The 18,029-nt window shown below is 43.9% G+C and overlaps 1 long non-coding RNA gene across 1 annotated transcript; it reads right to left on the reverse strand.

Moving 5' to 3' along the window:
* Positions 1-762: 762 nt before the first annotated feature.
* On the reverse strand, positions 763-12,746 carry LOC309862645. Its single transcript, XR_014310624.1, has 2 exons — positions 12,316-12,746; positions 763-3,166 (listed from the first exon to the last, which is right to left on the reverse strand). It is a non-coding gene; the product is annotated as an uncharacterized lncRNA (long non-coding RNA).
* Between the last annotated feature and the right edge of the window lie 5,283 nt (positions 12,747-18,029).

Consider the following 18,029-nt stretch of genomic DNA (forward strand, 5'->3'; position numbering starts at 1 on the left):
TTAAGCAGGAGAGCTTTAGAGGCAGATAACCTGAATTTGAATCCTGGCTCTGCCACATTGGCTGAGTGACCTCAGACAAGTTATACAACCTCTCCGTGCCTCAGTTTTCTCATCCGTAAGATGGACATAACAATAACACCTACTTCATAGGGTCATTGTGAGGCATAAACACATTAATGAAAGGGTTTGAAACATGGTCATTACTCAACAAATGACAGCAAAGCAACAAATATTTATAGAGTATTGACTAGGGGTACCTGGGTGGCTCAGTCATTAAGCGTCTGCTGTTGGCTCAGGTCACGATCCCAAGCTCCTGGGACCGAGTCCCGCACTGGGCTCCCTGCTCTGTGGAAGGGCTGTTTCTCCTTCTCCCACTCCTCCTGCTTGTATTCCCCCGCTCTCTCTGTGTGTCAAATAAATAAGTAAAATCTTAAAAATGTATAGAGAGATATTGACTGTGCTGAGCGCATTGTATTCCTTATCTCATCTAATCTGTAAACAACTTACAAGGTGGGTACCAACCTTATCCCCGTTCCACCACAAGGAAGGAGAGATTCAGAGAAGTTCAGTAACTTGTACAAAGCCACAAAGCCAGAAGTGACAGAGCTGGGATTTGTACCCAGAGCCAAGGCACTTAGCCATCATTCTAGAATGTGTCTCCAATAAGAAAATAGATGAGGGCTCAATGCTTTAGGTACCCAGAGAACCAAGAGCTCCCTGGGAGCCAGGGCAGTCAAGGAAGTTTTCTGCTGAGTCTTCCCCTGGCACGTAGAAGGCTGTTTATTTAATTGGCCAATATTTGTCAAACGCTTAATGCAATCACACTCAAAGCTAGAGACACCGTGTGTAATACATGGGTTTCTACTGGTAGTTTAAAGGGGAAGAGGGAAACCATCAATTGCTACAATAGCAGGGATGAGGCTCTGTAGGGCCCATAGCAGGACCTTGAAGAGAAAGTGGCCAAACCCTTGAGAATGGGAAGATGTAGAAGAAAGGAGAGGGCAGGAGAGGACTGCCAAGGAGGTGAGGGCTTACGGCACAGGGGGAGCAGAGGCTCGGAGAGATAAGGCGACAAAAGGGAGCCCTAAGTGTTTACTTGGCTGAAGCCAAAGGTGAAAGTGGGTAGGATGGTAAGAAGTGACTGTCATAATCCACATCGCTTGAATACTCACAGTGTATTAAGCACATAGCACCATCTATTTTATTCTTTCCCTGGAGTAGGCAAACTATGGTCTGTGAGCCCAATCTGGCCCACACCTGTTTTTGTTTCTAGCCCACCAGCTGACAATGACTTTTAAGGGTGAACATTGACCATAGATTTTGATGATTGGGAACACTAACTTTGAACATTCATTAAGCAAAATGTTAACTCCCTCCTATCCTCTCCCCCAAAAAGAATTTCACTGTCTCATTAGTAGACCTGTATTATTTAAAAAGTGTCCTCGATTATTATTATAGTTTGAACTTTGTCAATAATATAAGTTGCAGAAATATATTTTCTCTCTAGTTTTAGAAGTACCTATATAATAGCCTTCATTTTGCATTTTGACCTACAAAACCTGAAATATTTATTACCTTGTCCTTTATAGGAAAAGCCTGCCAGCCCTTGTTCTTTCCAAATGCCCACAAGACATCATTTTATTTAAGGATATGGGGACTGAGGCACCGAGGATGAACTGACGGGACTCAAGTCCCAGAGCTAAGACGGGATAGGGATAGGGTTTGAACCCTGGTAGTCTAGTTCCGGGCCTGCACTCTGAACCATACCTCCTCCCAACGTTCGCAGAGCTCTGGGAAACAAGCTAAGCACCTGAACTAAGTAAGTCAAGGGGGTAGGGAATGGAGGAGGACAAAACTGCCCGGATGTGGGGACCAGCAAGAAGGAGGAGGCTCCCCTCGCTGACCTGGTGTGTGCAGGCCTGCACTCAGGCTATGGGCACAATGGAAGTAAGCCTTGTTTCCCAGAAGAGAACTTCTGATCAGGGGCATCTGACTTCTCTCTTGAATGATTGGGCTGACTCACAGGGTTGCAGGAAATGCAGGAGAAAGAGGGCTGGTGGCCAAGGGTGGGACAGAGGGGACGTTTGTTTGGTTTGGACTAGTGGCCCTGGGCCGGCTCGGGGATAAATATGTGGAGATGCCCAGGAGGAGGAGGGTGGATCTCAGGGGCCAAGAGGACAGTTGGGGGCCGTTAGCAATGGGGGGGTCGCAGCCTCCAAGAATCAGAATCCATACACTCAGGGAAGAAATTACTCCCCCTGTTAACAGGCATTGAAAAGTCTGCCTTCTTCGAATGGGGGTGGGGCATAGAGCAGCTTCTTATTTTTGAAGCCCTGGGACGGACTGGGGAGGGGGCCATGGTTCTGGTTCAGGGCATCTGGGAGAGGGAAACGAGGTTCTTTTTGAAATGAGTTATCCATGTCATCTTATGACAGCTCGCGTCACACACATGCACACACGCACGCTACAGAGGATCTTAAAAGACATTCTTTTTCAAACTCCAGTGTGTGTATGAATTTAGACGGAATTATCTGATTAGCTTCAGAGGCTGCTGACTTGAGCATGAAGATTTCCAGGTAAAAGCAGAGTGGAAATATATTCTCAGTATAATCGAGAACGCGAGGAGAATTTCCTTCCAGTGAAGTTTCAAAACACAAAGCAAGAAGCAGCCTCTGATTACATAATTCTTACCTGGGAAAGTAAAAATCTTTGATTATCTATTTATGCCCTGCCATACTCAGGGCCCAGAGGAAATCAGGCAAGCCTAGAAGAAACCAATTTCCACCTCTTCTCCCTCTCCTCTCGTTTCGTGGCCTCCGCAACCTTGACGAGCCGGCTAGCATGCACTGGGCAGATTCGCGGAGGTCCACTGAGGCAGAGGTTTCGCCTAGAGGCAAGCGCTGCCGGTGCTGGAGAGGCCAGGAGGAAGGGACCGGGGGTTGGTCTCCCTCCGCCACTGAGGGGATTCTTGGAGACCGAATGTTTCCCCAGGAGTTCTCAGCGCTGATAAAGCGAAAAAGACGAGGCGGTGTGACATTTTAGAGGAAGTGATGGTTTATCGAGGTCCAGGTGGGGTGTGCCCTGTCTTTGCAATGTTTGCCTTGGTTTTCCTTGAGGCCAGTCCTGATCTGTAAGGTGCTTGTGTGTAAATTATAAAAAGGTGGCCCTAAGAGAAAAAAAAATATTAAAAAGGTGGCCTGGCTTCCCAGTCTCCCATCCCAGGGCAAGCCTGAGGTGAAGACTAATGAATGGCAGAGCAGGGAGAGGAGGCTTGCACTTGTCTCCTTGGGTGAGCCTGGTGGCAGGGCAGACACAGCCGGCCCCGCAGTCCTGCGTGCCCTATTTATTCATTTGCAGAAAGAGCAGCATCTGGAAAAGGGATGCTGCAGGCACCTGGATGTGGCAGTTTCAACTAATAGCTTCACTTGTGTCATCTCAAACACTGATTCGTCCTTTTCCTTGGGTAACCGATGTAGAAGTCAGCCTGGGGACACCTGTCATTTCCAGCCCCCATTCTCCCGGCATTTGACCCTCGGAGGCACTTCGAGGAACTGAAGCCACACTCGGAGTGGCTCACCCACTGAATATATTATCCCTTTGGTGTTCTAAATGGAGCTTCAGATAGAATCAACAAGATCTAGGAAATTCATTAAAAGAAAGGAAAAAAAAAAGGGAGAGGCAACCTGGTCCCCTATCTAATACAAGAATGAGATTTTCATGAGATGTCTTTCCAAGAGAAAATGCATGTGCATAAATACACAACAGCTGTGTAAACTAAAACAATTATCTCTCCTGATTTGAAGGGAGCATATACGTAGGTAGAGGAGAGATTGGTATATTTACCTCTGAACCTGATTTGATTTTAATATCATTCTGTCACTTATGAAGAGTTCCCAAGTGCCTTGTCAGGAAGAGTCACTTATTAAGCCACGGGAAGTGTCTTAGAAAAACAGCAGACAGCGGAAACTGTGAGTCATTCCCCAGAACCCTGGTGGCCCCCAGCACCACCGGTTTCTGCACTGAGCTAAGAGTTGTGCCAACAGGTGTTCATGCTTTCCTGGCGGTCAGTATTAATCCCAGGGGAAGGAAGCATCACAAGGCACAGGCTGGTTTGCAAGGAGTTCACAGCCCAGTGGGGAAGGAGTAAGCAGATCCTTAAAATATGAGAGGAGATAAGGTTAATCCATTAGATATCAATTAGAAGCAGCTACCCCAAAGTTGTCCTGACAAAGTGTAGGTCTGTCTAGGGTGCATCAGACAGGAACAGAGAAGAACAGACATTAACTGAACCTCAGGACGCCAGGAAAATGTCGAGGCAGAGACATCTGAACAATGTCTTCCAGTATGAATACGAGTTTGAAAGCAACAAAGGGAGTCTTGGCACAGTCAAATGTTTGGAGACAGGACTGTGCCCAGCTAACAAGAACATAGTGAGGAATTCTGTGCAGCTGAACAGCATGGTGTATGCGAGAGGGACACAGAATGGGAAAAGGCAGGGTGACTGAGCCAGACCCCCAGGGACTGCGAGCCCCAAAGGTTTTCAGGCTGAGAAAGGCTCAGGTTGGTGTTTTGGATGAGCTCTTCTGATGCCCTCTCACTGAGATTTGCCTTAAGGGTGATATGGGGTGACGGTGTTGTTTTTCTCACTGACTCAGAAAAGTAATTCACTTCCTAAAGTGTTTGGCTTCATCTCAGGGGGTGTTTATACCCTAAAACACGCTACAAACTATGACTTGTGGGTGGTTTCTGGATGACCACCTATTTTTATAAATAAAGTTTTATTGGAACACAGCTGCATAGTTCCATTCTCTATTGTCTGAGCTGCTTTTGCACCATGACTGATTTTGAAACAGGGTTCAGTGACTGCAACTGATGACCCAGGGGCTTGAAATATTTATGATTTGATGCTTTGCAGAGAAAATCTGCTGACCCTTGCCCTGAATTCTTCGCCATCTCTCTTATCAGACCAGACTCTTCGGAGATCACTGTGAAGGCTTGCCCCATTACTTTTTGTGCTGTTCACCTCTGTCTTTATCAAGTGGCCAAATCCAGTTGCCAGTAGTGGGAAATAGAGTGGAGAATCATGCACAGAAGAGGCAGTAAGACACTGAGCACCAGGAAGCAGGTAAGTTTGCCCAACCACACCATTTCTGCTCTGCAGGGGTCCCTGAGTCTGAGATCAGGGACACCAGGTATATTGGTTTCAGCAGAGTTTAAAAACCTTTCACCATGTCCTTACAGGCAGGACAGAGCCAGCTAAGTGGTCATGTTGATGGTCAAACCACTCCCCCCGCCATATATAGACTACTGTGCGGACATCAGTCTTAGGGTGATCTCTTACGTGTTCCTGCAAGACTCCAGTCTTACTCCTGTCCCATTCAGCATTTTTATTGGCATAAATACATCTGTCCTTTAGTGTTATCAGTGTGGAGTTTGCCCATCTCTGGGGACTGGGGGGAAGCTCATAACCAGTATTGATACGTCAACGTCAGTGTTCCTAAAAATTCTAGAAAAGCTTGAGCAGTGACCAAAATATGCTATCTGCCAGAGAACCGTTTCCTCTATGGGAGGAATATGAAGCTTTAGGAGGTCCAGCCCTAACATCGATAGCCCCTGGGTCGAGAGTACAGTGAAGGTCAGCATGCCATAACCCCCAAAACGTAGAAGCTATAAATCAAGCTCACAAGCAGATAGACAAAATGTGTTCCATCCTCCTACTTTGACAAATACACTTTCTTCACCACCTAGAAGCCCAGACTCAAATTCTGATTTCTCTGATTACTGGGGGTTTTAATGCCAGAACATGGCAGCATGGGGAAAAGCAGCCCTAGCCCCCCGGCCCCCAGCTTGTGACCCATCTTCTCCTTTCTGACCTGCTCTTACAGTTCTCAGCACCTTATCTCCAGTTACTTCCTCTACACTGGTTTGCCAGTTAAAACTGTCCTTTGGTGTCATTTATTGGGCTCTGCCCTCTGGCTTCTCTACTTATACCCAGTTTCTGCCCCCATGGCTGATTAATCTGTTTCCAGTCTCTTCAGGTAATCCCAATTTAGTGCTTACATTTGGCACAGTTCCCGGCAATAGTGCTCCTGATGGATTCTTCCCAGGGCTAGGAAATAGAACCTGGCCAACTTTCAACTACCTTCTGGCTTCCAGGTCTTACAGGATAACTCCTCTCCCCCATCATCACCTGAGCTGATGCCTCTTGAGCTTAATTACAGAGGATGAACACGTACTTCTGCAAACTCAGGGCTACTGGGGGTGGGATGTATTCTTACCCACAAGTAATACATTTCTTTGAATGCTAGTGTTTTTATTTTCAAAGAGCCACTAAGAAAAGGTTTCACCGAAATACAATAACACGTTCCAAAAAATACGCAAAACAAATACAGAGCTTAATGAATTATCACAAGGCATATGACCTCCAGGTAAGCAAATACCCAGGCAGCCCTACCCTCACCTCTTTGTGCCTCATTATCTTCTTCCTGAAGGAAACCAACCATTATTTTAAAAAATATTTGTCTATTTATTTTAGAGAAGGTGTGAGCTGGGGGCAGGGGCAGAGGGAGAGAGAGAGAGAGAGAGAAGCAGACTCCCCACTGAGCATGGAGTTGGATGTGGGTCTGGATCTCACAATCTTGAGATCATGACCTAAGCCAAAATCAAGAGTCAGATGCTTTACCAGTTGAGCCGCCCAGGTGCCTGAAACCAACCATTATTTTGACCACTGATGTTATTGTTCAGTTTTGACTGTTTGGGGATTTTATATAAATGGAATCAAACACTCCTTTGTGCATGTCTTTGTCTATCTAACGTGATTTTGGGATTCATCTATGATGCTTTCTGTAGTTCTCATCTGGTAATTTTCATTGCCGGGTGTCTATTATACAATGCACCACAATTTACTTACACATTTCATTGTCGATGGGGGTGTAGGCTGTGTCCAGTTGTGGTTATTATGACCGGTACTGCCATGAATACTCCTGTGAGTACCATGGTGCTCCTGGACACAAATTTAGGATGGTTTATATCTAGAAGTAGATTACTGGATCCTGTGTTTTGCATATTTTAACTTAGTAGTTCCAAATCATTTTTCAGAGTGGTTGAACCAATCTGTACTCCCACCTTCTGACCACCTTTTCAAGGCGTTTGTTGTTGTTGTTCTTCTCCATGACATAGCTGTGTTTGTTTCCATGTTCAAAAATGTTATAAATTTTATGACCAAGATGGGAAATGATGTTTCTGGATGACATACCAACTTTATCCTGAGGTTTCCCTTGTCCAAGTTGGAGGAGTTCAACCAAGCTACTTCTTAGAGCTTCTTCATTCAGGGTCATGACTTTCTAGGCTTTCATCAAACTGTTTAATATTTATGGAACAGCTTCCCCCTCCTCTACCCGGTATAGCATCTGAGTCATATTGGCTGAATGTGAAGAGGATTCACTGTTGACCTTCAATCCATTTTGCCAAGATAGTATTTATCTGAACAATCTTATTTTGACTTACAGGTTCATCTATTTGTCACTTAGATAAGCTTCTAAGTCCTTTCAAGGAAATGGACCATATACTTCTTTAATACATACCTTTCTCATCTATAAGAATTCTTGGGACTCCATGGGGAGTAATCAGTATTTGCTAACTGACTGACTGGCTCAGTGTAGCTTAAAATCCATCTTTATTTTTATATGATAGTTTAAGTGATTTAATGAGTGGCTGTCACTAACAAGGCACTTGGGGACTATGCATAGAATGACACAATAATATAAAAATAAAGCTTTGCTTAGAGACTGATACATAGAATTGCCTTCTATGTACACATTGCTCTTTATACTAGAGGAGGCAATTCTTCGTTTGGTCAAGTGGAGTGGCTTTCATTGATAAAAGTTAAATCAGTCCACATTCCCTTTGACTGCCTTATTTGAATACTTCCCAAATCAGGAATCATATATAATATTCATTTCAGCAATGAATATGCAGGAAGTGCTGCATCTCTTTATTTAGGGATTTTAAACATTGCAGTCATGTTCATCATGGTGACTGTAGGCTTTTATATCTAAGACAGACTCATTTCTCAAAGTCATATTTAAATATCTCAAATGGTAGTGCTGGCCTTTTGGGTTTTGCACAATATACAACTGGAGAAGGAAAGTTGACCTCGCCCCAAAAATGTAAAGAAATGGCACAGCTGTGGATATTTCACGTTTAGGAATGGCGCAGTGGGATGAGGGAGAAGAAGAAAATTCTAGGAATTCTAGGGAAGCTAAGTTTGCAATGAGAATCTGGATGTTGGTTTCATCTTAGAGCAGAGTGTGGGAGTTGTTCTCTAACTTAATGATGCTCCAAGTGAAGTATACAATTTTTTTTTCATTTGCATCTTTTGTAGGCAAGGTTTCTCTTCTGCTCCTTGCAATAATCTAAATACCAAGTACTGACAGTCCAGATGCCACACACACACTTTCATATCTATGGCTCTGTTCTTGATTTTAGATCTTAGGATTGTTCCATTCATTCATTCGTTTGTTCATTTGTTCATTCATTCATTTGTTCATTTGTTTAATTAGATGATCAGGCAAGAGATACCAAGCACCAACTATATGACAAGTGTTGTGCTTGGTGCTCAGTGTACAGTGATGTGTCCTAATGGACACTATTCAAATAATTGTAAGACCTCATCAGTGTGAATACTTTGAAGGAGGAATGTGGTATGATAGAAATGTGTGTTAAAAGGATTTGACTTAGGTCTTGGAAGTGTCTTTGAGGAAGTGTTGTCTAGGCTGATATCTGTTAAATGAACAGATGAGTTCACTAAGTACAGCGGGGGAGGCGAGGGGAGTTTGAGGAAATGAGAACTGCTTATGCAAAGGCCCTGTGGTGGGAGAGAGTATGACTTACATGAAGATTAGAATGACGGTCAGTGTGGTAGGGGTAGAGTGAGCACAGTGAGGGCAGGGCCTTGGGATCTTAATGGAGACTTGTCCTTAAAAGTAAATTTGACACATGGGAGAGGATAGGTGGAGGACAGGAAGAGATCTAATTTCACAGTGGGGCCTGTGGGTCTCAGAGATATATGAGGAAGAGGGTTTTAAAAGTTCTTATTCTTGCCTTTACACAGTCCCTGGTCAGCAGCTTGACTCAATTACAGGTGTCCCCTGACAGCTGTGAGCTGTCAGGCAGGCTGGTCTCCCAGGCCTGAGTGGATAATAGGGAGGATGCTCAGGGGTGGCAGAGGGACATGCTCCACTGGTCCGGATCTGCTCTTTCCTCTGCGCACAATGAGCCATTTGGGCAGGAAGCTCCTGCTTGCTGCTTGCAGATCTGAATGTGTTTAACTGTAACGGCCTGACAGGGAAGCCTGGTTTTAACTTTAATAGAACACAAGGCACCCAACCAACTGGCATAATCTCTCCCCTGAAAGGTGATGTGTGGCCTTTGTGTGCTGGGGCTTCAATTTACAACCGAGATGAAATACAGATAAATTCAAAATATAAACTTTTTGACTCCATTTATAATGCTAATAATAAAATGCATCATAATAGCCTTCTCAGCCTCCAGGTAGTCAACATTTGGAGATGCAAAAGATCTGAAAAAACATGTTTGGTTCAAGCTATTACAATGCCTAGTGTTCTAAGACAACAATAAATCTTGAAGGGGCAGAATTCGGGCAGGGGAAAGGAAAGGGAAAGGCGACTATTTCCTGAACTTTGACCATGATTGTCATAGAGCAGGATTTCTCAACCTTGGTGCTGGGGACATGGTGGCCTGGATCATTCTTTATTGTGGTGGGCTGTCCTGTGTATTGGATGTTTAACATCATCTCTGGCCTTTGCGCATTAGAAGGCAATAGCACAGCACCCTGTCTTCCAGTGGTAACAACCAAAAATGTCTTCGGTCATTACCAAATGTCCTGTGGGGAGCAGTCACTGCCCCTCTCGAGTCCCTATAATACAAGAGTTATAACTAACACGCCGAGTGCAGAGGGTTTTGTGAAATAACAATAAGCATTGCCAAAAATTGGGAGATTTACATAAAAGCTTTAAAAAATATTATAAAGAATATGGCTAGAGGTTTTTCAATCCAGCTTTCCTTCTCACACTAGTGAGACACATAGCATATATATGAAAATGACCTATCGCAAGCCTTCCTCAGAACTCCCAACGAAGGGGCAAATCCCTACCTATTCATTGAGGGGAGCTGAGGTTGTGATTCTGCAAGTCAACTTTGAAATTTTAAGTTTGAAATGCACAAACAGTTTTCCCATTTCTTCCTTTGCAGCGGAATTAAAAAAAAAAAATGGAAGCGATTGTTCGATCTCTGTGCTCTTGAAACTTTAAACATTTCTCCCCAGCTCAGTTTTGGTGGGATATGGGAAAGTATTAAGAGCTCTAATACAATCATTCGAATGCTTAGCCAGAGTTGGGAGGAATTAGAAAGGCTCTGTAAAATTTCCCAAGAGGATGAAGTCTCTGACAGGGGTCCGATGCCCCCTCTCCTCTGTGGGGACAGCTACCACTGACCAGTGGGGTTACTACCGCCCAGCAGGACAAGGTGTTTGGCTGCAGCCTCTTTACCATGCTGTGTGTGAGTGACCTTGAAAATTGGCTAAATCTCCTTGGATCTCCACTGTCTTTTCTCTGAAAAGAGAAATAAAAGCGGTGACTGAATCCCTTGTCCGAGTGTTGTGAAGTTTAATGAGATCACAGTTGGGGAACCCGGCATTATCATTTGAAGAGTGTTACTTCTCACATTCAAGGCTGCCAGGCTTCCTCGGTATTTTGCCTATTTTCTTTTTGTTAAATTGGTTAGGTAGGCAGATGTTTCTTTTATATAATTGGAGATGCAAGATTTAGAAATGTCACGGAAGTACCTGTTAACCACCCTAAATTTGAATCTGGGGAGTTGAGATTAGACATACACAGGTTTAAACTTACTTTGTGTACATAAAAAAATAGATGAATTATGTAAATTTATTATATATGCAAAATATGTTTAAGCTCATCTCTAATATACATCATTGCTCTGTATATGCAACATATAAAAGAGATTCTATGTATGTATGTATGTTTGTTTGTTTGTTATAGATACAGCAAATGTCACTGAATAGATTTCACAGTACAAATAATAATAATAAAATACTGCCTAAAATATCAGCGATACCATGGCTTACACAATGGGAAAAAGCCTTTGGTATTTTAGTTTAGAAGGTATAAGCAATCTGTGTGAATGGAGTTAGAAGAATTTAGTTGGTGTGAATAACAGAAAGCTCCGGACAGAAGTCACTCCAGGCAACCCGCCTGTTTATCTCACGGAAGGAGAATTTATCTCTAGCCCCTGGAGGAATACAAAGAGAAGGCTTGTCTTGTTGTGCCCTCTCCTGTTTTGTGGTCTATGCTGTGGAAGTAGGAGGATTAGGCAGGAAAATGTTGGTCCGTTTATATTAAAGCTAAAGACCTATTCCTGACTAGTATTGAAATGAACCAGATAAACTGGGGTTCATCTGCAGGGGGAAAGCAAGTAATTACAGGAGATCAGCATCTCTAAAACTGGAGCATGATTCTGGAACATTCCAGTGGCAGCAGCATGGGATGTTTGTCTTATGGAAGGAGGTGGGAGGAAGAGACCTGTGAGTTTTCAATCAGACACTCAGAAGTGTGTGCCCTGGACAGTAAGTTTTTCCTCCCTGTCCAAACTGACACTAATAACCCCACATTTGTGTCACTTGCAAAGCACATCCCCGGCCACCATTTCCTTGAATCCTCAAGACAATCCTGAGAGCGGCTGTCATCATTTTCAATGGATAGAGCTGGCTCAAGGGAATTGTTCAAAGGCCCTCATTTGCAAACTGGTGGAGAACCAATTCTATCTCACACACCAACTCGCTTCTCTTTGAGAAAGAGAGATAGAGAGAAGAGAGGAAGGGAGAAAGGAAGGAAAGAAGGAAGAAAAGAAGGAAAGTAGGAAGGAAAGAAGGAAGGAAGACAAAGAGGGAGAGAGAGAAGGCAGGCAGCAGACAAATTCTTTTTAAAAAGAAGGTAAAATAAAATAAAAGTTGAAAGCCATCAAGGCTCTAGGTGGGGTTTGGAATCAATAGAGAGGTTTTATTTGCTTCTAGAAAAGCTTCTTCTCTTAGACTCCCCACCCTTCCCTTTTTCATCTTAATTTCCTGATGGTGGTCTTGGGCTGAGGCTATTTTCCATTTTAAAAAAGTAGAAGGCCTGTCTTTATCCGTGGCTCTCTCTCACACTGAAACTGGCCATAGGTCTGTTGGCCACATTTCCACGTTAGCTGTAGGGCGATGTGCTGCCAGGCTATCCGTACCTGAAAATGGCCTCTCCGAGGAACAGGCCTGTCCTGCTGCGTGGCTGGAGTCCATTCTACCAGTTTTAAGATGCAGTGACCAGAGGTCCATTCCCGTAACTGATCGAGAGCTCTTGGACCCCGGAAGGCAGGAATCTTTGCTGAGTATGGGGTTGCCCCACTCACCCCAGCAGCTGCGGTTTTCACTTCTGTTTTTGTTTGTTTTTCTTTTCTAATTCCTTTTTTTTGTTTGTTTTTTTGTTTTTTTGTTTTTAACCTCCACTGATCTGGCAGACACATTTATACTTTCCAGAAAGGTGTTTAAGCCACTTGTGGTTAAAGGTATTTTTTTTTTTTAAGTGTCCTGTCAGTGATGCAAACGATGCACTGAGGATATAATCTCAGAAAGTCAGAATTGTTTTAAAAACAACTTACTAAATGCTATTGCTCATCATTTGGCATTTGGCCTTTGCACTTTCACTTTATTTAATGCCACTTTTGATGTTCTTGATTTGAAATACTTCTTAATTTTCTTTTTTTTTTTTTTAAGATTTTTATTTATTTATTTGACAGAGAGAAATCACAAGTAGGCAGAGAGGCAGGCAGAGAGAGAGAGAGAGGAGGAAGCAGGCTCCCTGCTGAGCAGAGAGCCCAATGCGGAACTCGATCCCAGGACCCTGAGATCATGACCTGAGCCGAAGGCAGCGGCTTAACCACTGAGCCACCCAGGCGCCCCTTAATTTTCTTTTTTACTTTTATTTTAGGTGGGCTCCCTGGCCAATGTGGGGCTTGAGCTCATGGCCTTGAGATCAAGAGTCACATGGTTTTCCTGACTGAGCCAAGCAGGTACCGCAATACTTTTTAACTTTCATTTTTGTCTTGAAGGCAGTAATTTTTTTTAATGCACTCCATTTGACTTTCTTCTGCTAACACCCTCTCTCAAAATATACTGGATTTCTACATAATTCACCTCAATTTAGATGTCTGCCTGCTTGTCCCTCTATCTGTCATCATTTATCTGATTAACAAATGCTGCTTCGTCTGGAAGGTGCTAGGACAGATCACCATAGTGATCTTAGCTCCTAGAAGATGTCTCCTATTGTGTGGTCACCGGTGGGTATCACATGGGATTGCCTTTTCAAAGTGACACATTCATCGCTCACCAACCCGCTGGTCCTTTTCTGGAGTTATTTTGCTCCCTCTCCACTTCACTCAGATTTGAGACAGTTAATTATTTAATATGTTTGCAAAGCACATTGGGTTCCCAAGAGAAAGTGTGCCACATAACATATATAAATGAATAATTAATTAAAGTTTAAGCAGATTACTTGGTGAGGTTTTCCTTAACTGTCCCATTTGCCTAACGAGGTGTTTTGAAGTTCCGACTTCCTTTGGTACCTCACCCCTCCTCGTTTCCTGCGTCTTCTCCCTCTTCTTCTTAATTTCCTCCTGTTTACTTCTTGTTCCCCTCTGTCCATTCTATCAGTGCCTACCACATTGCGGACTCCCGGTCAATCGGTGATTTAGCGCCAGATCCACAGGTAAAAGCCTTCATTAACTTCAGCGGGCGTCATAAGCTCCTCAGAACTCTAGGGTGAGATTAATAATTAGATAATGAATCTAACGCGCTGTGAAAACGAGAAGCCAGGCTCATGAGATGCTGAGCACGGCGCGGTGATCAGTAGTCGAGAAAACCCTTATTTACTGACCCCTTTCCCCTGATCTGTTTCAAGTAAAACAAGAGATCCTTGATACTCTAAAAATTAATATAAATCAAATCAAATCCCTCCTGCCATCCCGAATCCTCTCAAGGGCTAGAACAAAACAAGGAGGTTGCCATTGAAGAGCACAGTTTGGAGGTTCGTTGGATTCTCTTTGAGGGAACAGCAGACTAATTTAGATCGCGTTTGAAGGAGTGGCATAATTGCTTATTGAATGTTGACGTTCAAATCCTAGTTATTCCTTTACCAGCGATTAAGGGGAATTAGGGAACAGTTCACGTCCATCCTGCTAAACCTGACCCAGTTTATTTACACTGTAATCTTACTTCAGAGCATGAGAGGTAAAATGAGCTGCTCTTATCAATTAATAGCTGGAGAAAAAATTAGATTTCAAGTTCAACATAAGAGCTATTTATTCCAAAGCACCTCAGAAATGAAGAGGGGCTCCCTGTTACACTGGAGAGAGGGGCTCTGAGTGGAGTGGAGGGGAGTGCTGAAGTGAATTTTTTTTTTCCTTTCCCTCTTAAGAGTTTGAATTACTGTGCAATCTTGGATTTTCTAGTGACCTGTGTTAAAGCCCTGGGGCTAAAGCAGACCTATAATGGATCTACTTCTGAATTGTTCAGCAGTATTGGAGTTTAAAACAGCGGTCGTGGTACATGCATATAATGAGGCCAGTGCTTCCTTCTCCATCCGAGAGGGCACTGGTCACAGCCCTTCACCACTGCTCAAAGTACAGAGGACAACAATCTCTTCCTCAGCCCCCTTCAGAATTCTCCGAGGCAGCCAGTTCTATCCTGAGCAGTCACTGAAGTTGCTCTAAGGATCTGAGATACCAGGTCAGTGAAAGACCCTACCCTCGCCCCCAAATCTCCCGTCTGGCTTTGCCCACCCCAACCTCCAGTGCCACATTCCACGGTCAGAAATTCATGTCTCTGGGTTCAGGCATTGTCTCACTTTCAAGCACCCCAGGGAAGTAGAACACATTCTCGTTATCAGTGATTAATAATTTAATGCTCATTCGACAAACATTTGTTGTTTGTTGAATTTATTCATAACATGAATTAATCAGCGTCAGGGAGTGAGAAGATGTATTGGAGTTGGGTGTTGCCTTTCTACTGGTAGACCGACCCCTCTGCACCTCGGGAAGCTCAGCTGGAACACCGAGGGGTTGGATCAGATCCTCCAAGCCTCTTCTAGCCCCAGCACTGCCTACCTCTAAGACAGTTGTGGGAATGGGCATAGACCATACAGTGGGGATGGCTGGGGATGGTCCCTGGGCATGAGGATGCTGGGGAAGAGAGACTGAGACTTAACAGAATGAGCGTAGAAACTCATCAGAGGGCTTGGGTCTTTGATGTGCTTTATATCAACCTGAACTCTTGGGTCTGAGTTCCAGAGCTCAGCTTAGAGTCTGGTACCCAGTAGGTACCCAATAACATTGCATTAAAAAATATAGGGAAAATGACAACACCTATATATTAGTTTTCTAGGGCTGCTGAAATGGAGTGCCTCAAATTGGCACAGGAATTTGTTTCACAGTTCTGAAAGGTAGAGTCCAAAATTAAGGCACTAGCAAAGTCGTGCTCCCTCTGAAGCCACAAGACAAGGATCCTTCCTTGCCTCTTCCAGCTTCTGGGAGTCCCAGATGTTCCTGGAACTCGTGGCAGCATAGCTCCAATCCCTGCCTCCATGTTCATATGGCCTTCTTCCTTCTGGGTCTTCACGCTGTCATCCCTCAGTATGTGTCTATGAGCAAACATCCATCTTCTTGTCAGGAACCCGGTCCTATTGGGTCAAGGCCTACCCCACAATCTCCTCTTCACCTGACTATATCTGCAAAGACCTTATTTCTAAATAAATATTTGTAGGCACCCAGGGTTAGGACTTCCAAAGTATCTTTTTAGAGAACACAATGCCACCCATAACAGGATTATTTCACAGGATTCCACAGGAATTGTTGAGAAATTGAACTGAAATATGGGGGATTGGAAAGCATTTACACAAATGTAGAATAAAGAACTCAGCTGGGATTTGAGCCTGGTCCTTTCTGCTCACCTTTCGGCTACCCACAGAGCAGTTCACCATAGGGACTCAGAAGTCCAGTTTAGGGGTGTGAAGATAAATAAGAGGAAGAGAATAGAAAACAAGGTCAAGGACCCAAGGATGAAATTCACTACCTCCTTAGGGTTGCCTGGGCCTCGTTCAGGTTCCAAGTAAGTGAGGTGACCTCAAATACCCCATGTGCTAACCCAGTCTTTCCAGGACAGGATCTGTAGGCAGACAACACGTATTCACTGAGGAATTCTCACACTGGAGAGAATGGAAGTCACTGATTTACACTCTGATTTACAGCTTTATGTTTTTTATTATTGTAGATTTGGAAGGTCACTTAATGAAGACAAGTTTTAATAAGCACCAGGAAAGCATTAAGCATTGCGTTATTCAGAAGGCAGATATGGTTCCTGACCTCCCAGATCATGGGTTCTAGAGAACACAAAGACTGCCATGTGTCTATTTTAAATATTTTTCTTTTCCCTTTCCTTTTTTAGGGGGGTTAGCACCAGGGAAGGGTTGCATTCTTAGGAACCACAAGTCTAATTTCCAATTCTGGGCTGAATAGTAATTTTTCCTGAAGGTTTGAATAAATCATCCAATCTGCTTCAGTTTCAACTATTTTCAGCATTTCTATTTTAATCATTAATTTTGGCTGCTTAGGACCCCGGAGACACTGAGCCCGTTTGTGACTTAATTTGGGATGGGAAGGAGGCAGGAGGCAGAAGATGCACTGAGAACCAAACAGGAGAAAATGGGCTTGAGCTACAGTGTGAAAGATTTGGGCCAGATGCAATGAACACTTTCTTGTGAGTGACAACTGCAATTCTTTGGTTTGCTCTAGCCAGGTGGATGATAGAATTCGCACAATTATAATTTGGGGAAGACAGAAGAGATTCTCACGTAAGAAAGAGAGTTTAATTTTCACTCTGATTTGACTACAAGGAAAGGAGTCTGATGAACTCTCCATCCTGGTAAATCATAGTACTCAAGATAAGAAGAAGAGCACCCAATCCATCCTGCGCTCCTTTTTGCTTTGAAAGCCAGGGAGCTCAAAGCTAATGAAACTGTTCAGTTATCAAAGTAAGATTAGCCTAGGGCACTGCTTCAGTTACCCACTGTGGTCAACAAACCACCCCTAAACTTAGTGGCTCAAAGCAACAATTTATTTTTACCTTTCATGGTTCAGCGAGTTGATGGGACTCGGCTGGGCAAGTCTTGCTTGGGAGTTTTAGTCAAACAGTGACTGGGTTAGAGTCATTTAAGGTTTGACTGGGGTAAATGTTCAAGACGATTTGTTTGTTCACATGTCTGGCCCACACGATGGCTGGAATGGCTGGAAGCCAGCAGAGCATCTCTCTCCCTCCACAGGCTAGCTTGGACTTTCTCAGAGCATGCTGGTGGTCAAAGTTGACCAGGGCAGCTGGCTCCTCCCGCCCCCCGGGAGGAAATACCCTCCCTACTCCAGGGTTAGTATGGAAAAGTGCTTCATGGGTAGGATCATCTTTGGAGGCATGCCACCAGAGGTATTTATAAAATTTTTTCTGTTTTCATAATTAAAAAAAATTATTTATTATTTTTTTTAGAGAGAAAGGGGGGTGGGACAGAGGGAGAGAGAATCTCAAGAAGACACCCTGCTGAGCCCAGAGCCCAATGCAGGGCTCAATGCCATGACCCTGAGATCAGGACCTGAGCCAAAATCAAGAGTCAAATGCTTAACCAATTGAGACGCCCAGCCGCCCCTCTATTTTTCATAATCTTATAAGGGCTGTATCTTTCTTTGTGAGCTTTTTCAGAAGTAGACAAGTGTGGATAACATACAAATGGCACTTTCTTGTCTAGGGCTTGACAAGCTGCCGTGTGCCCTCACCCATGCTTCCTTGATGGCCTTCCCAACGCCACATCAGTAGCAGGTTGGTGACTTTATCCCCAACTTAACAGAGGAGGAAACTCGGGTTC

This window comes from Mustela nivalis, assembly GCF_964662115.1.
Source record: "Mustela nivalis genome assembly, chromosome: 4".
Taxonomy (NCBI): Eukaryota; Metazoa; Chordata; class Mammalia; order Carnivora; family Mustelidae; genus Mustela; species Mustela nivalis.